Source organism: Pinus tabuliformis, chromosome 2_2, assembly GCF_031772625.1.
Source record: "Pinus tabuliformis cultivar Carrire ecotype Pingquan chromosome 2_2, CPIR1, whole genome shotgun sequence".
In the NCBI taxonomy this organism is placed as follows: Eukaryota; Viridiplantae; Streptophyta; class Pinopsida; order Pinales; family Pinaceae; genus Pinus; species Pinus tabuliformis.
Window position 1 is genome coordinate 419,736,515 of NC_142300.1, and position 26,348 is coordinate 419,762,862.

The window sequence follows — 26,348 nt, forward strand, 5'->3', positions numbered from 1 at the left end:
TTCATACAAATGCGGCTTTGATTTTGATGGCGAGGTGATGGAAGGGCTCCATTCCTGTATTCAGAGGATGGTACCTGATCTTGAGCTTCATAGCAAAATCAATCGCGAGATACAGTATTATCGAGATTGTGTTGGCCTATTTGGATTTGATGATGCTATTAGGGAAAGGACCCTCTTCATGCCACGTAAGTGACAAGTCATCACTCATTAGAAATTAGAATTTCTTACTTATAATTCTATTTTTTTTTTAAATTCAATTATGTAACTTTTATTTGAAAGTTTAATTATTTCATTATTTTGTTGTAGATATTTGGTGGCGAAGCTATGGTGCAAGGGCACCAAATTTGCAGAAATTGGTCATACGAATCTTGAGTCAAACATGTAGCTCTTCAGGGTGTGAGCGCAATTGGAGTGTATTTGAAAAAATACACGCAAAAAAGCGCAACATGTATAACCTTGAGCTCCAGCCTTCAGTTGAGCAATTACACTTATTGTAATTTTTAATTTTTAATTTATGACCTTCAAGTGTCAAGAGTCAAGAGTCAAGACTCGTTACTTTTTTTGACACTCTTACAGGTTGGAGTTCGCACGCCTCAATGATTTAGTGTATGTGCATTACAACATCCAACTTCGAGTGAGGCAAATAGAATCACCAATGGATCCAGATGCGATTTCCTTAGACAATATTGATGTATTGTCTCAGTGGAGGGTGGAGTCTGAGGAGCCCATCCTGGAGGAGTCACCTTCATGGTTAGAGCTAGTGGCAGATGATCCATTAGAACAGGGGTAGGAAAAGGAGGAGGACTCGGAGGAGCAACAACACTCGTCGGAGGAGCAGGAGGAGGAGGAGGAGGAGGAGGACACTGCGGGAGCATCTGCCATCAACATCAACACCATTTGCTATAGATATAGGAGATCATAGCCCCATACCTAGCACTCATTATTTGACATTAGGTGCAGAGGCAGGTTCAGGGCCTTCTACTACTAGGGGCAGGCTTGTCAAACAACCCATCATGTTTTCCGTAAAAGGGGGAGAGGGCAGTGATTTCAGATAGATAGCTGCTAGTTTTATTTGTTATGCTACATCTAACTCATGATGTTGAGATACTTTTATATTTGTGATGTTATTTTGTATTGGTTCTCCACATTTGAGTCCTTGAATGGACAATTATAATTTATCAGGGATCAGCAGGATTTGGTATCGCCTTTGATGTATCATTTCTATTTGACATCATATATATCAATGCTTTCTTCATATTTATGTGCCAATATGTTTATTTCATGTTGTTATTGCTTTATATGTTTAAAAATTTGGAAAAAATGAATATATTATGCATTTTTTATGCTTGCCGATATTTGCTGATATTTTGCCGATATTTTCGCTGATATTGCCGATAAGATATTTTCTGGATCCTCGCTGATACCGATATTTTCAACACTGGGTGGTAGAGCTTAAAAGCTTGATGGTACCTAGAGTTGGCTAAAGCTTGAGTTCCCTTAGTTCCACCCAGATAGAATACCACGGTCAAGTATCTAGTCTGCAACACTGAGTGTGCTAGAACTCTTCGTAAGTCATTTTGAGAACTTCCATGTACCTCTCTCTCTCTCTCTCTATATATATATATATATATATTTGTAATTATGAATACCTCCCTAGTTAAGAGGCACTGCTAAAGAATGTGACTAGTGACGGTCCTCATATTTGTCATTTTTTTATTATTATTAAATTGACTTATTAAAGCATGGATTTCATGCTTGGGTCAATGGTCATAGGTCAAGCCTCCATTGTAGGCTTCTAAGATTTTCGTTGAGTCAAATCAAATTTATCATGTAAGAATACCTTCTTTGTTTCATGGCGTCAAAGATAAAAATCTATTTTTTCATGTCAAAACCTCCTTCATCAAGTCACCTTGCAAGTCGGCCTCCAGATTGATCCTCTACAAGTCGGCTTCCACAAATTAGTCATGTCGGCTCATTTACAGTAAAAAACAGCTATAAATACCCATGTGAAGTTGACCCAAAAGAGAAGTTACAAAAGTTCGGAAAAATGTTACAAAACAACAAAGTTAGGATGGATTACAGATAGCAAGGTTGGGTGCATTTTAGGACAACGAAGTTTGGGTCATCAAATCAATTCGGTTCATCTTTCAAATAGTAAAGAATTGGAACTGAAACATCACAGTATTGCAGAACCAAAGCATTACAAGATTGAGGAGCGAATTGTTGAAGCTACAACACGATATGATTACAGAACCAAAACATTGTATATCTACATAGCGAAAGCTTGTTATGATCATAAGTGTTGATTTGGGGTAGCATCGGATGTGCTCTAGCCATGAAAATTAGTGAAGAGGCTAAAGCACATGAGATCTCCAAGACTTAGAAATGGTTTGGGGAAATTTCACTTGGTTAGAGAGATATTAAAATAATTAATATTTTTAATGGAGTTTCGAAGTCTAAACTTAGGAAAATTAAAATATTAATGGGTATTAATATAACACTGGATGAGAATGTTTTAAATGACATGGATCAAACCAAATCTAATCTTAGCCGTTGATTAGGGATTTAATCTCGGCGGTTGAAGACTCAACAGGAAAAGTATAAGAGGAGGCTTGAGGGTCAGTTGGAGATACACCAAGATTGATCAGTTAGTTCGATTTTCTGGATCGGGGTTTGCCGAGAAAATTCGAACAAGTGATCTGAGTTGTAGTGAATGTTCTAAATGACATGGATCAAGCCAAATCTAATCTTAGCCGTTGATTAGGGATTTAATCTCGGCAGTTGAAGACTCAATAGGAAAAGTATAAGAGGAGGCTTGAGGGTCAGTTGGAGATACACCAAGATTGATTAGTCAGTTCGATTTTCTGGAGCGGGGTTTGTTGAGAAAATTTGAACAAGTGATCTGAGTTGTGGCAAGGCGTAGTGAGTACATAGCAGAGAGGCAGAGATAGTGCCAGAGGGCCAGCGCAGTGATTGAGGAGGCTACGCAGAGCCAACAGGAGACAAGTAGAGGCAACTAGAGACTGCGTAGAGGCTAGCAGGGTCTGTGTGGGTGACGCAGAAGGCCAGAGAGCTGACGTAGAGAGGCAGAGGGTTGACGCAGGGGGTTCCAGAGCTACACAAAGGCTAGGAGGGCTAACACAGAGCCTTGGAGAAGCGCTGGAAGGATTTTCGTGGGGAAGACTTGCTGAATATTTGCTTCCGAGGAGAGGTATTACTGCCAGATTGAAATCTTTGTTGGGTGAGCTAGTTTGGCAACCTAGTTGCACTCAAGAAAGCTGCTTAATAATAAAACCCTCAGAACTACTCCACCAGTTTTCCCAAGTTGGGTTTTTCTGGGGTTGATTGTCCAAAAATAATGGTGCCCCTTGTGTGTTTGTATATTATTTTAGTTAATGATCTGTTATGAGTTGAGACTGCATTTGTGTTTATTTTTAGTATTTATATGGTTAAATAACTTGTTAAGAAATAAACAAGTAGGTGAAATAAACCAAATAATGCAGGAAGAAATTCTGATGTGTTAGACTTAGAAATTACAATAATAAGACCTCAAGACTGAAGTATGATATGACTGCAGAACCAAAACATGATGTGTCACTTAGGAACAAGGTTGACTTGATGGATGGAAGGTGTCCTTGGTCTAGGTATTAAGGGTCTTGGTCATCTCAACTTGATTTGAATCTATTGAAGGAAGAGTTCTTGACTGGGTTTTCCCCTACCTAGGGGTTTTGCCCTGGCTATGCGCCTACATCTTGTGTCCTTTTTTTGTTTATTGATTGGCATTAGTCTTGATGATAAGAACAAGATAATTTGGAAGAAGAACTAATAATTAAATATCACAAGATAATGTCATAATAAGAGAAATAATTAAAGAAAAACCCTAAGTTGCTGCCCTAATGGATTTCTCAACAAGCGTGAGGTATATGCTGGTTATATCTGTAGTGAGTAATGTCGGTCGTCTATTTAATTCTATATGATGGTCATGCGTGAACTGTTGTGCATATGTAGTGGATTGTGAATGCATTACAGTCATTATTGCTTGCTGGTTGGAGCATTAAGTCCGTGCGTTGAAGTCTTGGTATGTACATTGAATAGAGCTATTGCACACTGGTTGTTTGGTGCACATTTACAGAGAATATTGCAGTGACATTGAATTGTGAGTGAGCGCTGCTTCTTCCTCATTGGTTCATAATTGTGATAAGAAAATAGCCGAAGTTTACAAAGTATTAGAGTTCTTGAATACTTTGATACAATCTTTTGCTGATGGCGCAGTAAAATCAAGAAGGAAACTCTGTCTGATATTAGAACTTGTTTGCACAATGCACATGAGAATATTGATTTCTTGTAGCTTAAATCACAACTACAACAAGATGAGTTAAATAAAAACAGACATCTTGTTCATAACAATCCTCTCTTTCAGATTGAGGCAGACTCCCATCAATGACCAGAAACTAATCAAGTCATTTCAGGAGCAAATTTGCATGTAGGTGTGGAAATTCAACCTGCACTTCCCAAGTCCATCATCAGACCTTGGGAAAAACTTGTCAACAACAAGCACAAACCTAGTCTTGGATATGACAAGGATGTGTCCTTTCATATTCTGGACGATTCCAAGCCAATCAAATTTCAGAGTGCTGGATTTCTTAAGGACAACTCATGCTCACTGGCCCCTCCTCCACAACAAAAAATTGTCAAATGCCAACATTGTGACAGAGTTGGCCATGTGAAAGATTACTGTTTTGATCTTCACTCGTGCAAGCATTGTGGTCGACACACTCATTCTTCAAACAAATGCTTCAAAAACAAGCCTCCTACAAGAACAAATATTCTCCTTGGATGGATCACTTCTTGGAAATGGGCTTCAACAACCAAGAAGATATTCCGCTCATATCACAGAATTTGTTCTAGAGTATTGAAAAGTCTTGCAGTTGAGATCTCTTCATCTTCTCACCTTGTATTTGACAGGGGGGGAATTGATGGTCATATACAAGCTTTAAAGCCACATCAAGCGAGCCTAAGCCACAACTTGAACTTGCTGACTGAGCCCACAACCAAAGATAGCCATACCCAGATTCAGAGTTGTAGCTAGAGACAGAAGCCCCTAAGCATGCCTTTGGTTGGTGGCCTTCCTTAAACCATCGCAGGTTGTAGACCTCCCTTTTTCCAAGTTGAAGGTCTCCCTCTTCAAAGCATTAGGGACACTTCCTCTAGCAGAAGATTTCAACTTCTTGCTAGATTTGGAAGAGTTCCGGGAACAACACTAAGCGTTCCAGGTTGAGACCCCAATGGTCTCCCTTTTCAAAAGAAAATTGGGAGCACTTCCTCTAGCAGAAGACTTCAGCTTCTTGCCAGATTTGGAAGAGTTCTGGGAACTACACTAAGCGTTCCAGTGTTGGTGGTCATCCTTACACCATCGCTGGTTGAGACCTCGAGTTCTCTGTAGGAATTTATAGGGTGAGTTCCTTAGATAGAACACCAAAGAACATTGCTCACAAACAGATCATAGATTGGTACACTAGTATTCTTGACGTGGTTAAAAATCTCAAAGAGAAAAACAGTCCACGGCCTGAGCCAACGCGACCACTTCAGGCAATGTATTAATGTAAAAGAAAGAAAATTTACATAAGCTTCTCTCATGAATGGTCACCTTACAAATGACCGTCCATGCTCTTTAAATAGAGATCATGAACCAATCGGGTGTTAAGCCACAGGTCAAGTGTCTGGTAATACCGAGAAGAGAATGAGTCGTCAGATCACTTCATGTCAGAACATATTGTGACCGTCAAATTGTAAGTTACAAAAAGTACATAGTAAAAAAACACACTTTACTTAACTATACACTAGACCAAGTTATACTTAACTATTTCCTATGTGTGAAAATATCCTAACATCCCCCCTTAAGAACAACTTGGGATAAGATTGAAGGATGTACAAAGATGACACAATAGGAGAAGGAATGAGGCATTAGAGCCTATCCCCCCCTTAGTGACAACTTCCTGAACTCCAACCATAAATCGAAGTTGAGTAAACTTCGCCTCTGTGAGAGCCTTTCTAAAGATGTCTACAACTTGATCATTGGTTAAACAATATTGCACTTCAAGAACATGGTCATGAATGAGCTTTTTGATGAAGTGCATGTGTAGTTCAATGTGTTTGCTGCGCTGATGTTGGACTGGATCTTTTCATAGTTGAATGGCACTTCGATTATCACACCAAAGTGTAGTCGGATGTTGCTGCTGAAAACCAAACTCTGACACGATCTGACGAAGCCACATGGCTTCCTTACTAGCTTCTATGGCGCCACGATACGCTGCTTCTGCTGAAGAAAGAGAAATGGCACTTTGTTTCTTGCAAGCCCATGTAATAGGTCTAGAACCAAGAGTGAAGACATAACCTGCAGTAAACTTCCGATCATCAGGGTCACCAACCTAATCGGAATCAGTGAAACCAACCAATAGAGGAGATGCTTTTGCACTGTAATGAATCCCAAACTGAACTGTACCTTGAACATAACCAAGTATTCTTTCAACTGATTTCCAATGAATTTCATGTGGGTTTTACATAAACCGAGCAATAAGGCCAACAACAAAGGAACGATCAAGATGGGTATGGGTCAGATACAAAATTTTTCCAACAAGCTAATAGTCTAAGGTAGCCTCAACTTCAGGGGAAGTGCAAGTGACTAAAAGTTTGGATCCAGACTGAAAGGGAGAAGGGGCTGGCTTACAGTCTTCCATGTGAAAGTGGCATAGAAGATCACAGGCATACTTGGACTGGGAAAGGGAAATACCTTCTTTGGATTGCAAGACTTGAAGACTAAGAAAATAATGCAAGTGTCCTAAGTCTGTCGTTTCAAACTGCTTTTAAAGGCAAGACTTCACATGGTTTATAAGGTTGGGATCACTACTAGTAAGAATAAGATCATCAACATAAAGAACAAGAATGATAAGAGACTTACCCAATTTCTTGGTGTAAACAATATTGTTAGAATGACACTTAGAAAAGCCAGTATCTAAAAGAAGGCGATCCATTTTGGCATACGAAGCCCGAGGGGCTTGCTTGAGACCATAAAGGGATTTCTTAAGCCGACATACACGGCTGGAGTCTGTTTGTATGAAGCCAGGAGGTTGTTCCATATAGATTTATTCATGCAAGCCCCCATGCAAGAAAGCAGATTTATCATCCATTTGATGGACTTCCCATTTGAAAGAGGCAGCAAGGGAAAGAACAAGGCAGATAGAGTTCATTTTGGCAACAGGGGAGAAGGTTTCAGTATAGTGAATGCCTTCAAATTGTGAAAAACTCTTAGCAATAAGACGAGCTTTATGTCTATCAACTTTTCCATCTGGGCCAAACTTGGTTCTGTAAACCCATTTGCATCTAACAAGTTTCCGTCCCTTTGGGAGAAGAACAAGGTCCCGTGTATCATTTGCCAATAGTGAACGATATTCTTCATCCATAGCTGTGTCCCAATCTGGATGGCCTGAAGCTTTTACAAAGGTGTCAGGATCATAATTCGCTAAAGCTTGAGCTAGTAAATAAGAGGCTCTATCAAATTGAGAACGTGTATAACGTTGATCTGTAGGATCACCTACGCCTACTGCATCCCGAGTAACACAGACCCATTTTGGAAGCTGAGGAGCTGAAGGAGGATCTCGAGAAGGTGGGGGAGGATTGTCATCCTCGCTGTCATCATCTGAAGAAGAAATATTTTCAGAAGTAGAAGGGATAGAGAGAGGTGGCACATCTGTTGAACTAGGCTTGTAGGCCGATATATTTTCAACAAACTTGACATCTCTTCTAATGATAACATTTTTGGATTTAGGTTGAAGAAGTCTATATCCTTTGATATCTTCAGAATATCCAACAAAAATACATTTTTCACTCTTAGATTCTAAGACTTTATGTTTCTCATGTGGAATAATGGCCCATGTTTCACTTCCAAAAACACGAAAGTGACTTACATTTGGTTTAATTGAGCTCCACGCTTTTTCTGGGGTGATATTCTTTAAAACCTTAGTAGGAGTGCGATTTACTATGTAATTTGTACAATTAATTGCTTCTGCCCATAATTTAAGACTAAGTCCTTTAGATTGAAGCATACAATGAACCATTTCTTTTAAGGTGCGACTCTTTCTTTCAGATACACCATTTTGCTGTGGAGCATATGAAACAGTGTGTTGCAATTGAATTCCATGCTCAGTGCAAAAGTTGATGAATTTGTTGTTAACATATTCTCCACCATTATCATATCTTAGCTTAAGAATTTGATGTCCAGATTGTTTCTCAACAAAGGCCTTAAAGGCCAAGAACATGTTAAAGACTTCACTCATTAGTTTTAAGAAGTATACCCAAGTGCGTCTGGAGAAATCATCAATGAAAGTTAAGAAATACTTGTAGCCAGAGAATGAAACAACTGGAAGTGGACCACATAAATCACTATGCACAAGCTGTAAAGGGGTTGAGGCATGCCAAAACGCACGTTTTTCAAAACTATCCCGATGATGTTTTCTGAGTACACATCCGGAACAAACACCATCTCTGCAAGATACCATAGGAAGACCTGTGACCATATTTTCTTTACATAGATTTTGAAGGGAGCGATAGTTTAAGTGACCAAATCGCTCATGCCAAAGTTTGCTCACTTCATCATTATGAGCAACAAATACCGAGGGAAGAGTTGATGACCCAAAGTTGTTAAACTTATACAACCTTGTAAAATCATCAGCAATGCATGTAGCTAAAATTTGTCTAGGATTTCTTAGGTACTTAATTACAACATCATGAGGTGAAAATCCAACGATTTTATCTTCACCTGTATGAGTTATTTGATATATAGGTAGAATGTTGCAGGATAAGGTAGGAACACATAATACATCATTAAATTGACCATTGTCTAGATGAATAGTTCGAGTCCCTACAACACTAAGAGATCTATCATCACCAACATATATATTTTTGGTGTTATAATCATTGAAAGAAGAAAACATGGCTTTGTTTTTGGCCATGTGATAAGAAGCTCTAGAATCAATGAGCCACTCATGAGAATGTGAAGAAGAAGATACATTTAGTGCATAACCAGACCGAGATGCTTGACAACTACATGCAGAAAGTGCTATTCCTGAAGATGAAGTTGAGTTGAAGAGTGCTCCAAATGGATGTTATGCTTCTTCATTGCTGCTTCCAAGGCTTTCATCTTCTTAAAGCATTTGGATTCTAAGTGGCCATCACGATTACAAAAGTTGCAATGTCTATCAGTGTTCTTCCCTTTGTTTTTGTTTGCCTTATCATTTTGTTGAATTGATTTTTATTTTGAGACTGAAATTGCTTAGGACCATTCTTTTTAGGATGCTGCTTCTTAGGTTTCTTTGAATTTGGTTGCTGCTGGGCTGCTAAGGCTTTCTTAGAAGAGTTTCTAGTATTAAGAAGACCAATATGTAAGAGTTTTTCTTGTTCTCTTATTAAAGAATCACAAAAGGCATCAAAAGAGGGGGACTTGTAGGCTTGTCCTTGAGAAATAAAGGCTTTTCTAGTAGAATGGAAGGTGGAAACAAACACAGAGTAGGTTGATCCTAATTTAGTAAGAATGGAATAGATAAGGCTACCATCTTCTTTCTTAACCTTAACACTTTCCAAGAGAAGTCTAAGAGTCTTGAAAAATTATTGGGGTCCAAAGTAAGCAACTCATTTTCGAGTTGATGGGCTCTAATTTCATTTTAAATTCCAAAAGCTTTGTTGCGCTGTTTCATTGCTTCATCAGGGGTATCAAGTTTTGCGATATGGAATCTAAGGTTTGGAGAAATAAACATCCCTATCAACCCACGTGCTTGATCTTGCTTATTTTCTCATTTGGCTAGCTTATCTTCATCTTTAGGTTTAGATTCTTGGCTTGAGGCTATTCTATAAAGACCTTTACTTCTAAGTAAATCCACAATGTAGGATAACCATTGGAAGTAGTTGGTGCTGTCAAGAATAACTAGGCATGGACTTTCCATTTTAAAAGAAACTGAAGCTGAAGATGCTGAAACTAAGTGTTCCAATGGAAAGATCTCGAAAAATTAGGCCGATTAAAAAAAAACGGCGCTGAAAACGGTTTTCGGATGAAGAAGTTATTGTCAGGCCAGGCAGTAACTCTCCAAAGGCAGTAAAACTGATACGTCTATTATTCCATAGGTAGGCTATTGTTATATACAATAGGAGTGATTGTTCAGTTTATCTCCCGATGACTGTTCACATTCCTAATTTATTTATTTACAAATTCTCCCAATCATGAAGATTAAGTGTCAACATTCCCCCCCTTAATCTGAAGGGATGTTGGTGAGTCCAAGCATCATTCTGAATCGTTCAAGCTTTTCCTTTCCAAGTGCTTTGGTGAAGATGTCTGCAATTTGCTCATTTGTGGAACAATGACGGAGATGGATTGTTTTGGCCTCAACATGATGTCGAATCAGATGATATTTAGTACTGATATGCTTTGTTCGATCATGGAACTTTGGGTTCTTGGCCAACTTTATTGCAGAGGTGTTATCAATCATGAGTGGAGTTGATTGTACTTGTTTTACCTGCAAATCTTCAAGAATTTTCCTGAGCCACACAATTTCTTTCGTTGCTTCAGCTGCTGCCACGTATTCTGCTTCTGTTGTGGAATCTATTGGAACTGATTGTTTGCGTGATCTCCAGGAGACAACTCTTGATCCAAGACTCATAGCATATCTTGAAGTAGATACCCCCAGTTTCTTTGTCTCCATCGAAGTCTGAATCAGAGTATCCAATCAAGCTGAAGTCGTCCACCTGTGTATACTTGATTCCAAGGTCTTGAGTTCCCTTGAAGTACCTTAGAACTCTTTTTGCAGCAGACCAATGTCCCTCACAAGGCTTTTGCATGAACCTGGAGAGGATTCCAACAGTAAATGAAATGTCTGGTCTGGTAGTAGTGAGGTAGATGAGACTTCCTACAAGCTGTCTATACTTTGTTGCATCCCCAAATTCCTTTCCTTCAACAGATGTGAGCTTTAAGTTTTGTTCCATTGGAGTAGAAAGAGGATTGCACTCTGTCATGCCAAATCTGTTTAACAAATCTCCAATGTATTTCTTTTGAGAAAGAAATATGGATTTTGGATGTTGGGTTACTTCAATGCCAAGATAGTAATGAACATAGCCCAAATTAGTCATTTCAAAACTTTTCCCCAATTCCTTCTTTATGGATGCAATGTAGCTTTCATTGTTCCCTGTCATTAAAAGATCATCTACATATACCACAAGATACACAACTGTTTTGCCAACTTTCTTGACAAATAAAGTTGCATCATCAAGATCAAAATGATTGAAGTTGAGTTTCAGAAGATGCTCAGTTAGTTTTTCATACCAGGCTCGCGGTGCTTGTTTGAGGCCATACAAGGACTTCACAAGTTTGCATACCTTATGTTCATGTCCTTTCACAGCAAATCCTTCAGGCTGGGACATAAAAACATTCTCTTTTAGATTTCCATTCAAGAATGCAGTTTTTACATCCATTTGATGGGATTTCCAACCGTTCTGAGCTGCTAGTGCAAATAGTGTCCTGATGATGGCCCATTTTGCTGTGGGGGCAAAAGTTTCCTCATAATCGACCCTTTCCTTCTGTGCAAAACCTTTTGCCACAAGCCTAGCTTTGTGCTTGTCAAGTGAGCCATCAGCTTTGTACTTGTTCTTGTAGACCCACTTGCAGCCAGTTGGTTTGGTTCCAAATGGAGGATCAACCAGCTTCCAAGTGCCATTCTTTATGAGGGCATCATACTCCTTTTGCATCGCTTCTTTCCATTCATCATGAGAAGCAACTTCTTTGAAGGAAGTTGGTTCAAAATCTGTAGACAAGTTCAATTCACAATCATAAGTAACATCCATATCAACAGGTGAATTAGAGTCATCTACATCACCTCCATTTTGTCGGTTTGAATTTCTGGTTCCTGTTTTTCCAATTTCATTAGGATGAACACTTCCAAGTGTCTTTGTCAGCCACTTTGGGGGACCTTTCTGAGATGGTCCAGGCTGCTGTGTTGATTGAGTTGGGATTGAATCAAGATTGAGTCTCCCAATTTTATCAATTACATCACTTAAAGCATCATCCGTTGTTGGAGTTTCATGCAGAGGAGATTGTTCTTCAGAAGAAGATTCCACATGTTGATCTAGTATAGGAATCCCCCCTTCAAGATGTGGAATCTGATTATCAAATTCTTGAAATGATTTCGTTTTTGCGAATCTATCCAAGCGATCAAGTTGCCGCTCAACGACATTGTCAGATTTGGATGATTCAAGAAAAATTACATCTCTAGATACAACAAACTTTTTATTTACTTCATCATAGAGGCGGTATGCTTTGGAGGTGTTTGAATACCCCAGGAAGATACACTTACGACTTCTAGCACCAAGTTTGTTTCTATGTACCTTTGGTATCAAAGCATAACAGGTGGAACCAAAGATCTTGAGATGTTTTACCGAAGGAACATGTCCATACCACAATTCATAAGGAGTCTTGTTTCTTATAGCATTAGATGGACATCTATTCTTTATATATGCAGCACATAGAACAGCATCAGCCCAAAACATTATCTTTACATTTTTGAAGAAAAGCATGGATTGTACCATATTCAAGATTGTTCTATTCATTCTTTCAGCGACACCATTTGTTGGGGATTATAAGGCACAGTTGTTTGATGTTTGATCCCATGTTGGCGAAGATAGTTTTGAAATTCATTTGATGTATATTCTTTTCCATTATCAGTGCGAATAGACCCAATATGAGATTGTGCATCATTTTCAATCCATTTATGAAAATTCTTGAATGTTTGAAAGGCATCAGATTTGTTCTTCAATAAATAAACCCAACACATTATGGTGTAATCATCAATAAATGTCATGATATATTTATTTCCATTTGCAGAAGGAACAGGCATTGGACCACATAAATATGAATGAATGAGTTCAAGCTTCCTATGTGCTCTTGAATGTGAATCATGAAAAGACTGTTTGCTATGCTTTCCTAGAATGCAAGCATCACATTGCTTATGTTTCCTAGGAATTGTAGGCAAACCAGCAACACCATTTTTCTTCAATAAGCGGAGACTGTCATAGTTTTAAATGTCCAAATCTAGCATGCCATAATAAACTTGATGGAAGTGTACCTTCTTCATGATGAGAAATATATGAGAAATGTTGTGCATGAGTAGAGGTTCCTTGCAGTTTGAGAAGTCTTTCTTCTTCTATTCCCCTCATGACAAGTGAGTGGTCAGAAGCTTTTCTTACCTCAAGCTTGCCATCAAACATATGAATGGAGTGACCTTGCTGGCGGATGTGGACCAAGGACAACAAGTTTCTCTTGAGCTGTGGGAGATATAGAACATGATCCAGAAGAAAGTCTGGAAGACCAGGCAGTTTAAGCCTGATTGTGCTAAGCCCTGATGGCTTGATTTTTCATTGATCTGCAAAGTATACTGCTCCATCAACATTGTCAGTGAAATCTTCAAAAAAATCTTTTCTATGAGTCATATGATAGGTTGCTCCTGAATCAAGCAACCAATCATTTTTCGAAGAAGCAAGTGAAGCATTAAACAAATCTTCATTTACTCCAATGTTACATTGTGCCTCAATATAGTGAGCGGATTCAGGTGCTTTACCTTTGTCTGTATCATCAGTTTTACCTTTCTGTTGGTTTCTTTTCTGCTCAATTTTGTCCCATGGTAGCTTGCATGTAGAGGCATCATGTGATCCATTTCTTTTGCAGCGAATGCAATGTAAGTCTGCCTTTTCTCCTTGAGAATGTCTGCCCCCCCTGCCTCTGAAGTATCTTCCTCTTCCTCTTCGTCCACCTCTTCCTCTTGTAGAATCTTGAGCAGGATGCTTTTCTTTATGAGCAAGGCACACAGTCTCTTCAGAAGATTCAGGGGCTGTCTTCTTTCCAAAGGCTTTCTCTCTTTCAGCAAACTTTTTCACAAGAGAGTCAAAGGTTATATCTTTAAGATTTCCATTTGCTTGTAAAGACTCAAGATAATTGGAGTAAGTAGGATAGAGTGCCTTGAGAAAAGCAATAAGAGGGATATCCGGCTCAACCTTAGTGGATTTGATATCATGCATTATAGATTTTACTTCAGATGCAAGAGCAAGAGGATCATTATTTTTCAGTTGAAGAGTGAAGAGTTTAATCATGAGCTGAACAACTTCAAGTGCAGAATGTGAGTCATAGAGTTCTTTCAGCTTTTGTAAAGCTTCAAAGGCAGTTGAATATGATGAAATATGGCGACTTACTTCTTTATTTACAGATGCTGCGATTAATGCATAGGCTTTGCTGTTCTTGTTTTCCCAAATGACGAGCTCTTTGTCTGATGTAGGCTACACTGGGTCATTGTCTCCTTCTCTGACACACACTCCTTTCCACAACTCATTGAAGATGAGGGTGTGTTTTATCATCCGGGACCATTCAGGATAGTTCTCCTTGCCAGTGAGAACTATTCCTCCCATAGAGATGATTGAATGCATTGTGTAAAAAATACTTCTGCTGATAAAAAGAAATTCTGCTGATGTACAGTGAAATTGTACTCAGATATATTAAAAACAGAGGTATTATTTTGTCGTGGTATATGGGGGACAGCGTGGGAGCCAAACGCAAGAGCGTTAATAACATTCCAATACGACAACAATAATAACATTCCAATCGTACAACGTTAATAACATTCATATACAACGTGGGAGCCAAATCGCCGGAGCCAAAAGCAACAACGAACTAATGTATATCAACATTATATATGTATAGAGCAATGTATTTAGGTAATATGGAAAAACGTATTTAAGTAACCGTTGTGCGAGATATGAGAATTGAAGCGGTGAGGGAGGTATGTTATGATAGTGGGATATGAGAAACTGGAGTAGGAGGGAGGTATGTTATGACAGTGTTATGGAGTGATGAATCAAACGGTTCACCACAAGAGTGCACGGAGGTGGTTATGACAGTGTTATGGAGTGATGAATCAAACGGTTCACCGCAAGAGTGCACGGAGGTTCACCGCAAGAGTGCTCTGATACCAACGGAGGTGGTTTAATACAGTGCGACCGAAGGAGAGGGCGCACAATGAATACACTTGTGGGAGCTGAGGGGACCGCATACACAGTTACTCCAGTGTATAGCGTACAGAAACGGTAGAGCAGTGGATACAATCACTCCAACGTACAGTGCCATTCAACTGACTAAAAAACTTCATGCATTCACCGTATACGCCATTGACCATCAATCTTCTGCAATTTATGAGCTTGATAACGAATTCCGATTATTGAAAGCACTTACCAAACACCGCAACACCTCCAAGTTTTGACCATGCTCTCACACTAATTCTTCAATCGTTTTGAACTTTCCAAAACAAATGTCTCAACACAGCAATACGACCCCTTCAACAGTAATATTATTGTTGAATACAACATGCAGTGACGCGCTTCAACGAATGTATTCAAGAATGAACGAGATTTGTAGAGTTTCGACAGAGATTTTAGCATAGAAGCGCAGAGAGCGAAATGAGCTCGGACAGGTCATGCATAGAGGCACCAACGCATATCTGGGCAGGCAATGGAATATGGAGCAGAGCACAGGTCAGGCAGCTTCCAAATTATTTCAGGACAGAGGCAGAGCAGCTGGCAGTGGCAAATTATTTCAGGACAGAGGCAGAGCAGCGCTCAGTGGACAGAACGACAGAGGCGTTTGAGGACAGAGCTCAGGCCAGCGTACAACCCACAGTAGCAAAAATGAGGGGAGTTACAACTATTTTTAGAACTGGCTCTGATACCATGTCAGGCCAGGCCATAACTCTCCAAAGGCAGTAAAACTAATTCGTCTATTATTCCATAGGTAGGCTATTGTTATATACAATAGGAGTGATTGTTCAGTTCATCTCCCGATGACTGTTCACATTCCTAATTTATTTATTTACAAATTCCCCCAATCATGAAGATTAGGTGTCAACAGTTATGGCTTTTAGAAGAAAAGTTGTTGAAGATGCCAATGAACTATGTGAATGTTGGAAAGTGGATGATAATATTATATTTAAACCCCCCCAAACTTAATCTAACTAATTCACTTTTAAAAAAAGATTACTTTATGTGATCCACTTTTATAAATAAGTGAAAGTCACTTTTACAATGGTACTTTATGAACTACCCACTAAATTGTAACTTAAATAAAAGATAAAGTGACTTCGGAATTATAAGTGACTCACTTTTTATAATGGGTGAGAACACTTTTACATAAAGTAACTTTAAAACATAAGTTACATGTGCTTTTTGAAAAAGTAACTCAACAAAAAGAAAGACTTGAACCCAAGACCTCTATTCTCATAAAGTAACTTTGGACCAAGTGAGCTAGTTTAAAAGGTTAGTAATTTTTGGAAAGGAGGAAGAGGGGGGTGTTTTTTTTTTTTGCTCACTGAAGCTTTGGAGTGCATGCTTACTTGAAAAACCTCTTTTTGCCTACAAAACAAAAAAAACCACACAACCCAAAACGAACATGCAAAAGAAATCCAAGCCTTACGGCTTAAAGTTAGATTTGGCCGGAAACTAAATATTTTCCTCAATGTTTCTGATTTTCCGAGATCACACTAAGGCGCAGCGGAAAAGAGCATACGCATGAGAAAAATCATTTCTTTTTGTTTCTGGTTTGCCTAGATTGCACAGAGTTGCGGGGCAAACAGCGTACGCAAAAATGAAAAGTATAGATCCGGTAATATTTTTTTTTATAGAGGACTATAAATCGAGAAAAATAAAGAGATAAATAACTGTAACTGCAAATAAAGACTAAATACCTCCATATCTTAAAAATGACATAGCTAAGGCTACTAGAAACCTTTTCGCGTGAAACGAAAGGGGTTCCTTATTGGAATAGATGATCTTAACACAATAGAGCAGTCCTCTCGGCTCGAAAGCGGTCAGAAACAGTAGATCTAGGAAACAACAGTCAGATGCAATTGTATCGGCTTCGGATTTGGATCACCAATAGATGCGGCCCTCGAATAGCTTTGATACCATGTAGGAATTTACAAGGTAAGTTCTTTAGATAGAACATCGAAGGAGACTGCTCACAAACAGATCACAGATCGATACACCAATATTCTTGATGTGGTTAAAACCCTCAAAGAGGGAAACAGTCCACGGCCTGAGCCAACACGATCACTTCAGGTAATTTATTAATGTAAAAGAAAGAAAATTTACATAATTTTCTCTCATGAACGGTCACCTTACAAATGACACTCCATGCTCTTTAAATAGAGATCATGGACCAATCGGGTGTTAAGTCACGGATCTGGTGTTGGTAATATCGAGGAGAGAATGAACCATCAGATCACTTCATGTCTAGAACATATCGTGACTGTCAGATCACTTCATGTCTAGAACATATTGTGACCGTCAGATTGTAAGTTACAAAAAGTACATAGTAAAGAAACACACTTTACCTAAATATACACTAGACCAAGTTATACTTAACTATTTCCTATGTGTCGAAATATCCTAACATTCTCCAACTTTATGCTATCATCTCAGAGAGCACATTCAACTTATTGTTGTCATGCATTATTGTACTTTTGTATTACAACTCTATTCTTGGACTTTTATATACCCCTTCGGATTAAGGGGGGGGAATGTTGGACACCTAACACACCAACCCTTAGAGGATTAGGTGTCCAACAATGTATTATAAATGTATATGATCTGAATAGTAAATGCATCTCACGTTTGTTTCATATCTTGTCCAATCCATGTGTGTGTTTAACTATCATCCAAGAGAGATAACCATCCAATCACAATACGCTACCTGAGATGAATTTGCTCATTTAATGCTTCATAGCCACCAAGAGAGAAGAAGCTAACTAGTGCACATTAGTCTCAAAGTGTGTTTGACACTCCTTGAAAGATAAATCAATTTCCCTCTACGTATCTGGGGGCAACCAAGTTGATTTTATCCAAAATTTAGACTAAAACCCCTAAAAATAATGTTAAATGTGATCACAATTTGGATAGGTCATAAGCTAACCTCCAAAGATAGCTAACTCAATGATAAAACATAAAACAAGCCTCTTTTAACCCACACATGTGAACTAAAATGCTTCCAAGGGTGACGTCATCCTTTAAACGTGTCTCTTGTCAAAATGTGTTGTGGATAACTCAAAAGGTGTGGGGATGGTGAGGGTAGGGGCTTATCATCCTAAAATTCATATCTCTTAATCAAATGGTGTCCAATCATCAAGCGAGGCTCCATCATTCGAAATGTTATCTTCAACAAGTTCCACATCATCAATCCAACCTCCTTGAAGGGGACGTCAATGAGCTAGGGCATGACGTCAATGCTGAGTAGTGTGCCATCCCCTCCGGAGGGGTCTCAATTCATCGTCATCATCATCAAATCCTCTCAAAAAGGGGGCAATGTCCATCAAGTTGGTGTAATGCCGGCTTGGGGATGTCTTGTCAGCTCTGGGTCACATCAACTGTCAAAGCAACATCTTGGTTCCAAAATGTAACATTTCAGGTCCTAGATGGAGAGAAGAGTCACATCAATTGTTTTGAAGGCATCCCAAGGTAGATACTCCTCAATAGGTGGTCAACATCCTAGGTCAAAGTGCTCAGTGGAGTCATCAAATCGAGTTGGGCATCAGTGAGTAGGGCATGACGTCAATGTCGAGTAGTGTACCATCCTCTCCGGAGGGGTCTCGATTCTTCATCATCATCATCAAATCCTCTCAAAAAGAGGGCGATGTCGATCAAGTAGGTGCAATGCTAGCCTATGGGTGTCCTGTCAACTCTGGGTTACATCAGCTTTCAAGGCAACATCTTGGTTCCAAAGTGCAACATTTTAGGTCCTAGATGGAGAGAAGAGTGGCATCAATTGTGTTAAAGGCATCCCAAGGTCAATAGTCCTTAATATGTGGTCAACATCCTAGGTCAAAGTGCCTAATGGAGTCATCAAGTCGAGTTGGATGTCCTCTTTGAAGTGCTAGAGAAGCATCATACAATCCTTCAACGGATGGCAGTTGTATCTAGGAGCAAAGATCTAACTATACTCATAGAATCAAGTGAGATCAACATCATAGTTGCACAAATGATAAGAGTATCAGAGTGGGCCATATTCAATGAAAAAGGGCATCAAAGTACTTCACACAAGCATAATCTTCAATTTTCTTTCTGGCCTAAGACTTGTAAACAACTTACCTTGCTTAGCTATGGGAGGGCCATCCCAAGGTCCTATTAGGTGCTTCCAACATTAAGGGGAGAAACAATTACTTGGCTGACCCATCTATCAACAGGTGCAAATGATCAATGACATGGTATGGGGTTTACTTCATGGAAGATGCCATAGTCTTTGCACTAGTTATGAAATTCCAACATCCTTGAGCGTTATGATGTGAAGGGGGAGAATTCGTGGGACCTGAGGCCTATGTTTACCATCCCTCTTGTGTGTCTTTTTCATCATTGATTTTTCTTTATATATATATATATAGCTTGGGTTACAAGCTTTCATTGATTCATCATTAACCCCTTAAAGATGAAGTGTTTCATTGCTCATCAGGGTTGGGATATTCAAAGTTCCTTTCATTTAGATAGTTCATGCATTAACCAGGAATTAGGTGAGGGCTAATGAGGGGGGTAGAGCTCAGGCTAGGCTTTTGTCCACACACTTTCATTTATCCCTGCCAATCTTTTGCATTTTAACATTATGGCTCATGCTTTTTCTTTTCTTTCTGCTGCATCAACCTCTTAGGGCAAAGTTTCTAGGCCCCTACTCAAGGATGAGGAAAACAGTGAACCAATACTAGTGATATATATCAATCAACCCAAAGATGGGATATGTATATATATGGAAGATGGAAGGTTTTAAGTATGGATTAGCATGCACATACAAGATCAATTAGATCCTCTTTTTTGTGCCCCTGATAGATATTGAAAGAAAGGCCTCAACGAAGGTCACACTGGACTAGGGGAAAGTGATAACCTATTAACCACCAAGGTGAAGCAAGGGAACAAATGTAAAGTCGAAAGCAGTCTATCATCCTATTCGGCTTGTGATCCATACTAAAATACCCTTAACATTAAATGAAAGCACTTGAATAAAAAAAATGGTTAATGTAATTTATATTTGATGGTCCACCTTCATCGGAGCAGGATAGATGAAGAAAGCAGTGACCGGAGCATGGAGGAGAGGCATTTGAGGCTAGCTATTAGTGGTTCATGATGGGGTTGCTCGTTGGCAAACTTAAATATCAGTGGGAAATTTTTCTCCTAGGGGTCACCTACGTGGGCGGGTAACAATGCCCATGCCTCCAGATATATGAGAATATGAGCCTCATGCCTCCAGTTATATGAGAATATGAGCCACATAAGGAAGTGATATACTCAATTAAATGACTAACTAAAAGGATGCCACAACAGTACCAAACTGCCAATATCACCTAGAGTGTTTCCCCACCAAGCAGAAATGTATCATGAATAATGTATCACCACAGCCACGAAGAGGCTAGACCACCATAGAAATGTGTGTATGCATGGAGCGCTCAGCTAGGATAACCATGAACCAAGATGAGTAAACCAACCATGAAGATTATAGACACCATACACCCAAGGTTTTCACGTGGTAGAAAAATAATAACATCAATTCCATGTAAAAGTGCTCTAGGGGTAGTAACAATAGGAAAACAAATCCACTAATAGACACTCCTCAAGACACCTTAGCACCCATCAAAGTGATTAACACATAAACTGTCACAAGGGAAGTGTCTAGGAGAATGTTGCACCAACAATTATGTTCCTATGTCAATCAAATGCTCCATCACAATTATGAATCTGAAAATACTCCAAGGCAGCTTACTTGGGTAGAATATTTAAACTAAGGACGTCGTCACACAATGTCAGGGGTAACATGCCTCAAACTAGGAATCAACACACATGAACATACAGGTGAAATTGGGGAAGTGATCAGAGCGAGAGATGGACAAATGCGCATGAATAGAACACTCTACAATGGATGAGGACATGGTTGCATTGGAGTTGGCATACAAATTTTCAAGCCTAGCCTTGGCTATTAGACCATGTGTGCCACCCTCTGTGCTAAGTTCTTCTAGCACCACACAATATCTTACATGGCAAGTAACTTTTGCAGTCATTCCAAGTTTGTCTTTCATCATAATAGAGTATAGTTTCCCACCCTTTGAGACAGTCATCATCCCACTTAGCCATATTCAAGTCACTCCCAAGGACGCATTCAACAGGAGGAAGTGTATGGGCCATCCAATGCCAGAGTTGTAATGGTCCATAAAATCACTAGGGCCATACTTGGAATAAAATCCCCATACTCTTACCTGCTAGCGGGTCTGTCATCCAACAACAACTAGCCATGGGATCTTCACAAATAGCCCCCCCTTTACCAAGAGGCAACATCACAAATAGGCCCCCCCCCCCCCCTTTACCCTCTTCATTAGGTGTTTCCACATTTTCCCATTCCAATTATTCTTGAACAAGTGGAACTTGATGCCAAAAACATTTACTTCTTGGAGGAAGATCACATGAGAATGCAAACTAACCATGATATTCCCGACTGTTGGAATTTCTAAGTCTAATTATTATAAACCGTTCATGTACTTTTTGATTTATTTATGCATACTTGTTCTATTTAATTAACAAGTTATTTACCATGTAAATATTGAAAATAAATACAAGTACATGCTCAACACATTACAGATCATCAATTGAAGAAAAAACAAGCACACAAGTGACACCGTTGTTTTCGGACCAATGTCCCCAGAAAAACCCAATGCGGGAAAACCGGTGCAGCTATTTGAGGGTTTTATTATTAAGCAGTTTCAGAATACAATCCGGGTGCCAAACCAGCTCACCCAATAGAGAATGATCTCGACAATAGTACCTCTCAGTCGGAGATAGATATTCTGGCTAAATCCTTAGATGAACAATCCCACAACTCTCAGCTCCAATTTGCCTTGCGAAATCTCTAACGTCTGCCTCTAGGGACTGCGTCAGCCTCTCTGGCCTAGCGTCACCCCAACTCGCACTGCGTCACCCACGCTGGCTCTCTCTAGCATTGCGCAACTCCTGGCTGCCTCTGCGTGGGCCCTGACTGGCTCTGCGTGGCCTCTAGCTGGATCTGTGTCCATCTCTCTCGGCTTCTCTGTTGATGCTCCCGATACTATCTCTGCCTCTCTGCTACTGCATTCACTGCCCCTCAGCTGCAACTTTGATCACTCCTTCGATTTCCTCAGCAAGCCTTGCCCCAGAAAATCGAATTCTTGATCAACTCTGTGTGTTCTCCAAGTGACCCTCAAGCCTCCTCTTATGCTTTTCTCGTTGACAATTCAACGGCTGAGATTAAGTTCCTAATCAACGACTAAGATTAACTCTGGCTTGATCCATGACTTTTGGACCCTTCTAACACAGTGTTATATTAATTCACATTAATATTTTATTTTCCCGAAGTTTAGACTTAGGGAATCCATTAAAAATATTAATTATTTTAATATCTGCCAAACTGTTTAGAATCCGCCCAAACCATTTATGGGTATTGGAGATCTTATGCGCTTTTAGCCTCTCCACCAATTTTCGTGGCTAGAGCACATCCAATGCTACCCCAAATAAACACTCCCTCTTAGCGAGGACTGTGCTCTAGTAATACTCTTCACTGAGCGTTACCCTGATCATCTGTCATTGGTCCTGGTGTTGATGTTAGGCCTGCTGCCCAACATCCTTTGTACTGCTGCATCATGTACTGCTACCCATGGCCTTGCCACTGCCACTGCTGCATCCGTACGACAACCCCTCTCATCATGCTGCATCGTGCTGCCCATAGCACTGCCACTGCTAACCGCTGCACTGCAACTCAGTTACTGAGAAGTAAGTAACTGATCTCCTAGCTCTGACATCTCTATCAGGCTAGAGACACCCATGATGCTGAAACTCCCTTTGTCGCTGACAAGTGCCCCTTCTCTGACCTCTGCGTCGCTGCAACAACTCCATGTGTCTTGCATTGCTGCCTCACGCTGTCTTGGGAATCCTGCATTGTAGCTCCCTCTGTCGCTCCATACGCATCCGTCTCTACTGGCATCCGCCAACACTGCTACTCCTCTTCGCGGCTCCCATAGCAAGGTATAATCCAAGAGGCTGGGTACCTCGAGGATCTTGCCCCTCATCGCCTGTAGTCCGTCTGACTACAGCTCGATGTCTCCCCACTTCCTCTCAAGCGGCGTGTGAGCACTCATGGCACAATCATCATCTGTCTCCACTTCCTTCTCCGCCCTTGCTGGCGCAACCTTGGTCTCGGAAGCCTCTGCCTTGCTCTTCTTCCTTGGACGCTGGCTCGCATAGTGACCCAGTTCCCCACAATGGAAGCATTTGACCTTGGAGAGGTCCTTCTTCTGTTTCTCCTGCTTTCCCGTAGATGATAGGGCAGCATCCTCCTCTTCCTCCTTCTTGATTCTGACCCCCTTGGTGCTGCTTCCCGCGTTGGTCAGGGTTCTGATTCTTCTTGGCGAAGAGCCGCCCACAGTTCCTCCCAATTTGGAAGGGTCGACCTGCCCAGTATGCTCTGGACAAACACCTCCCAGTCTTCTGAGACTGCGTTTAGGGTTGTCCTCACCATCAATTCTTGATCCGGTGTGGCCCCTATGGAAGTTAGCTGATCCCGGATCTCCTTCAATCGATCGAGGAAGGTGTCGATCTGTTCTCCCTTCTGCATCTGGTATGACCGCAACTGATTTTCTAGTAGCATCTTCCTCTGCATGGAAGTATGCTGATACAATTTCGTCAGGGCCTCCCACATCGCATTTGCCGTTTCCTTTTCGGCAATATGTGGTACTACATGGTCCTTGACCTCGTCAAAGAGGATTCCCTTGGCCCTCGCCATTGCCTCCTCGTACTTGTCATTCTCAACCGGGTCAACTGGGATCGCTATCGTCTTCAAGGCGAAGTGCTTGAGACGATTCTTGTCTAGAACAGACAAGATTTTGGCCTTCCAGACTACGAAGTTTGAGGCTCCGTCCAGTCTGTCCTGGTCTCTTACCCCGTTCACTGGCATTTCGCTGCTCCTCTACTTCTCCTTTGGAAGTTCTTGATGTGACTCCCTCTGAGCCTCGATTTCCGTCCTGGAAACCCCTCTGCCAATGTCGAGATGCCCTCACTCCGATCATTAGTGCAGCTGCACCACTGATCCAGATTTTTTGGCTAGAAATCCTCGGCAGCAACTCCCTCCTCCTTGGTCTTGCCCTGTTAGGTATTGTTCTGACCACAGTACCCCACCAGCTTCACTCTGCAACTTACCCACAACCTCCTATGCCTCAACAAACTGAAGGTTATAGCTTCTAGGCTCTGCGCAATCTCGACACCAGCAAAATCTGCACCTCCTGGGCACGGACGTCAATCCTTCCTGACTAAGAAAGATGACCGGGTATTACGTAGGTCAGGTCCGCTCCTTTCTACCACTGCGCTGATCCTTGTCTCGGCTCAAACTTGATGACGCAGGCACTACGTCACCCCTTCCTTGCTGCTTTTCCGCTAGGAACAACTTCTTTCACTCAGGACAACTGCTTCTGCTGCTGTTGCTTTGCTCGGTTAATGCCCTCAGTTCTCCTGTGATCTGCAACCAATGTTTTTAAAACCGGAACTGGTGACTGGACCGGTCCACCTAATGAACCGGTTTACCGTCCGGAACCGGTCTAACTGGGACTGGTTTGGTCTAAACGAACCAGTTTTAAAAAAAACATTAAATAATTAATTTTTAATGAAACAAAACTATTTTTAAGATGTAAAACCATGATTCCAAGCCAATAGAGACAAAATATGCAAAGTTTGCTCATTTATATACCATGTAAAGGTGAATATATCAAAATGGCACCGAGTGCAATACATATCATCGACAAAATAGGAAAATACATAAGAAATGAGGCTCTAAATGGCCTATAAAGTCCAAAAACAATGTTGCAAGCTATGAGGCCATTGGCCTACAGTCCTACTACAAGTCTACAGTGTACACATGATCAATCATCAAGTTCATCACCACTACTAGACACAGGATCATCATCAGGAGCTACATAGACATCATCTGGTTCAGAGTCTGAGGATGCCTAAGCCTGATTTGCAACCTCAGTATCAATGCCACCAATGACAATAGAAGTGGAAACGAAACCTTTCCTAGATTTGAAGTTTACCGTCTGTCTGGCAAGGACCGATAATGTGATGTTAAAGCAACCATAAAAAAATGCTAAGGCATTTTAAGTTCAAAGGGAGTATTATTACAGATAAAAAAGTCACTCGTAATTCTGAAGATGTACATGACATTTTAAGCTTTCAATTACTGGGACAAGGTGAGAATGCTTGAGGGAGGACATTCCAAAGGAATATGGAGTCACATGGGGTGTTTTATTTCAAAATTGTACAAAAACAAGCATAATTGTGGGCACTTGGGATTTGGGGGAACACCAGCTTAAGAGGAAGTTTGATCTGTTGATTACAAAGTTTCATGTTGAACTGTTGAGCTTACATCACATATCTACATAAATGGTTGTCTTTGATGATTTCCAAGATTGGCAATTGACCTAATCAGAAAAGCTTTCTGTGCAATTTCTTATCAGTCTTATAAAAACCAACTGAAATGTAATCTGAAACTCAAGTTTGTGCATGGGAGTTCCGATAAAAGGCAATTTTGTGAAATTCTTGCTGCAAAACCTTGGAAGTTGGCTGTCTTTCTAATTAAATCACTGGGAGGTTCCTGAATCTTAAATCGCCTTGGCCAATTTTAACAGAACTTTGGTATCCATTGTTCAAGAAGTTGGTTGCATGAATCTGTTTCATCTTGTGGCTTTTTGACAGTGTCATTAATCATAGTGTGGTCATAAATACAAAATCATAACTCAAGCACAAAGATAGGATCACTGGGGTGTGATATCAATGAACGTTGCGATCTTTTTGATTTAGCCTCAGATTCAAGGTCGGTAAAATGTATTAACGAAGCATAAACCTTACCAACAAGGATTGTCACTCTTCCCAATCCTGATAGACTTACCATTTGAGGGCACTAGTAGATTCTGTACCGAGAAAGTTAGAAGCACATTCATCACAATCCTCATGCTATAAAATAGAGTTACCTTGAGAACTGCATGTACATCTTGTAAACCTTGACAGCCTTCTAACCAGTGGTATTTTATATGATCAGTAAACACGTACTTAATGGTCCTATAGTCTGGCCTCATGCATCATTTTTAGTTGAGTGCTTCACGGCAAAGTTATCTGATTATTTTAATGGATTGGATGCATTATCTAGCCGACACCAGTTATGGTGGTTTACA

At 40.3% G+C, this 26,348-nt stretch overlaps 1 protein-coding gene across 2 annotated transcripts in view; it reads left to right on the forward strand.

Moving 5' to 3' along the window:
- LOC149193053 (putative protein S-acyltransferase 19) overlaps nt 1-26,348 on the forward strand; it is a 264,412-nt gene that overhangs the window by 106,009 nt on the left and 132,055 nt on the right. The gene's annotated exons all lie outside the window — the stretch shown is intronic.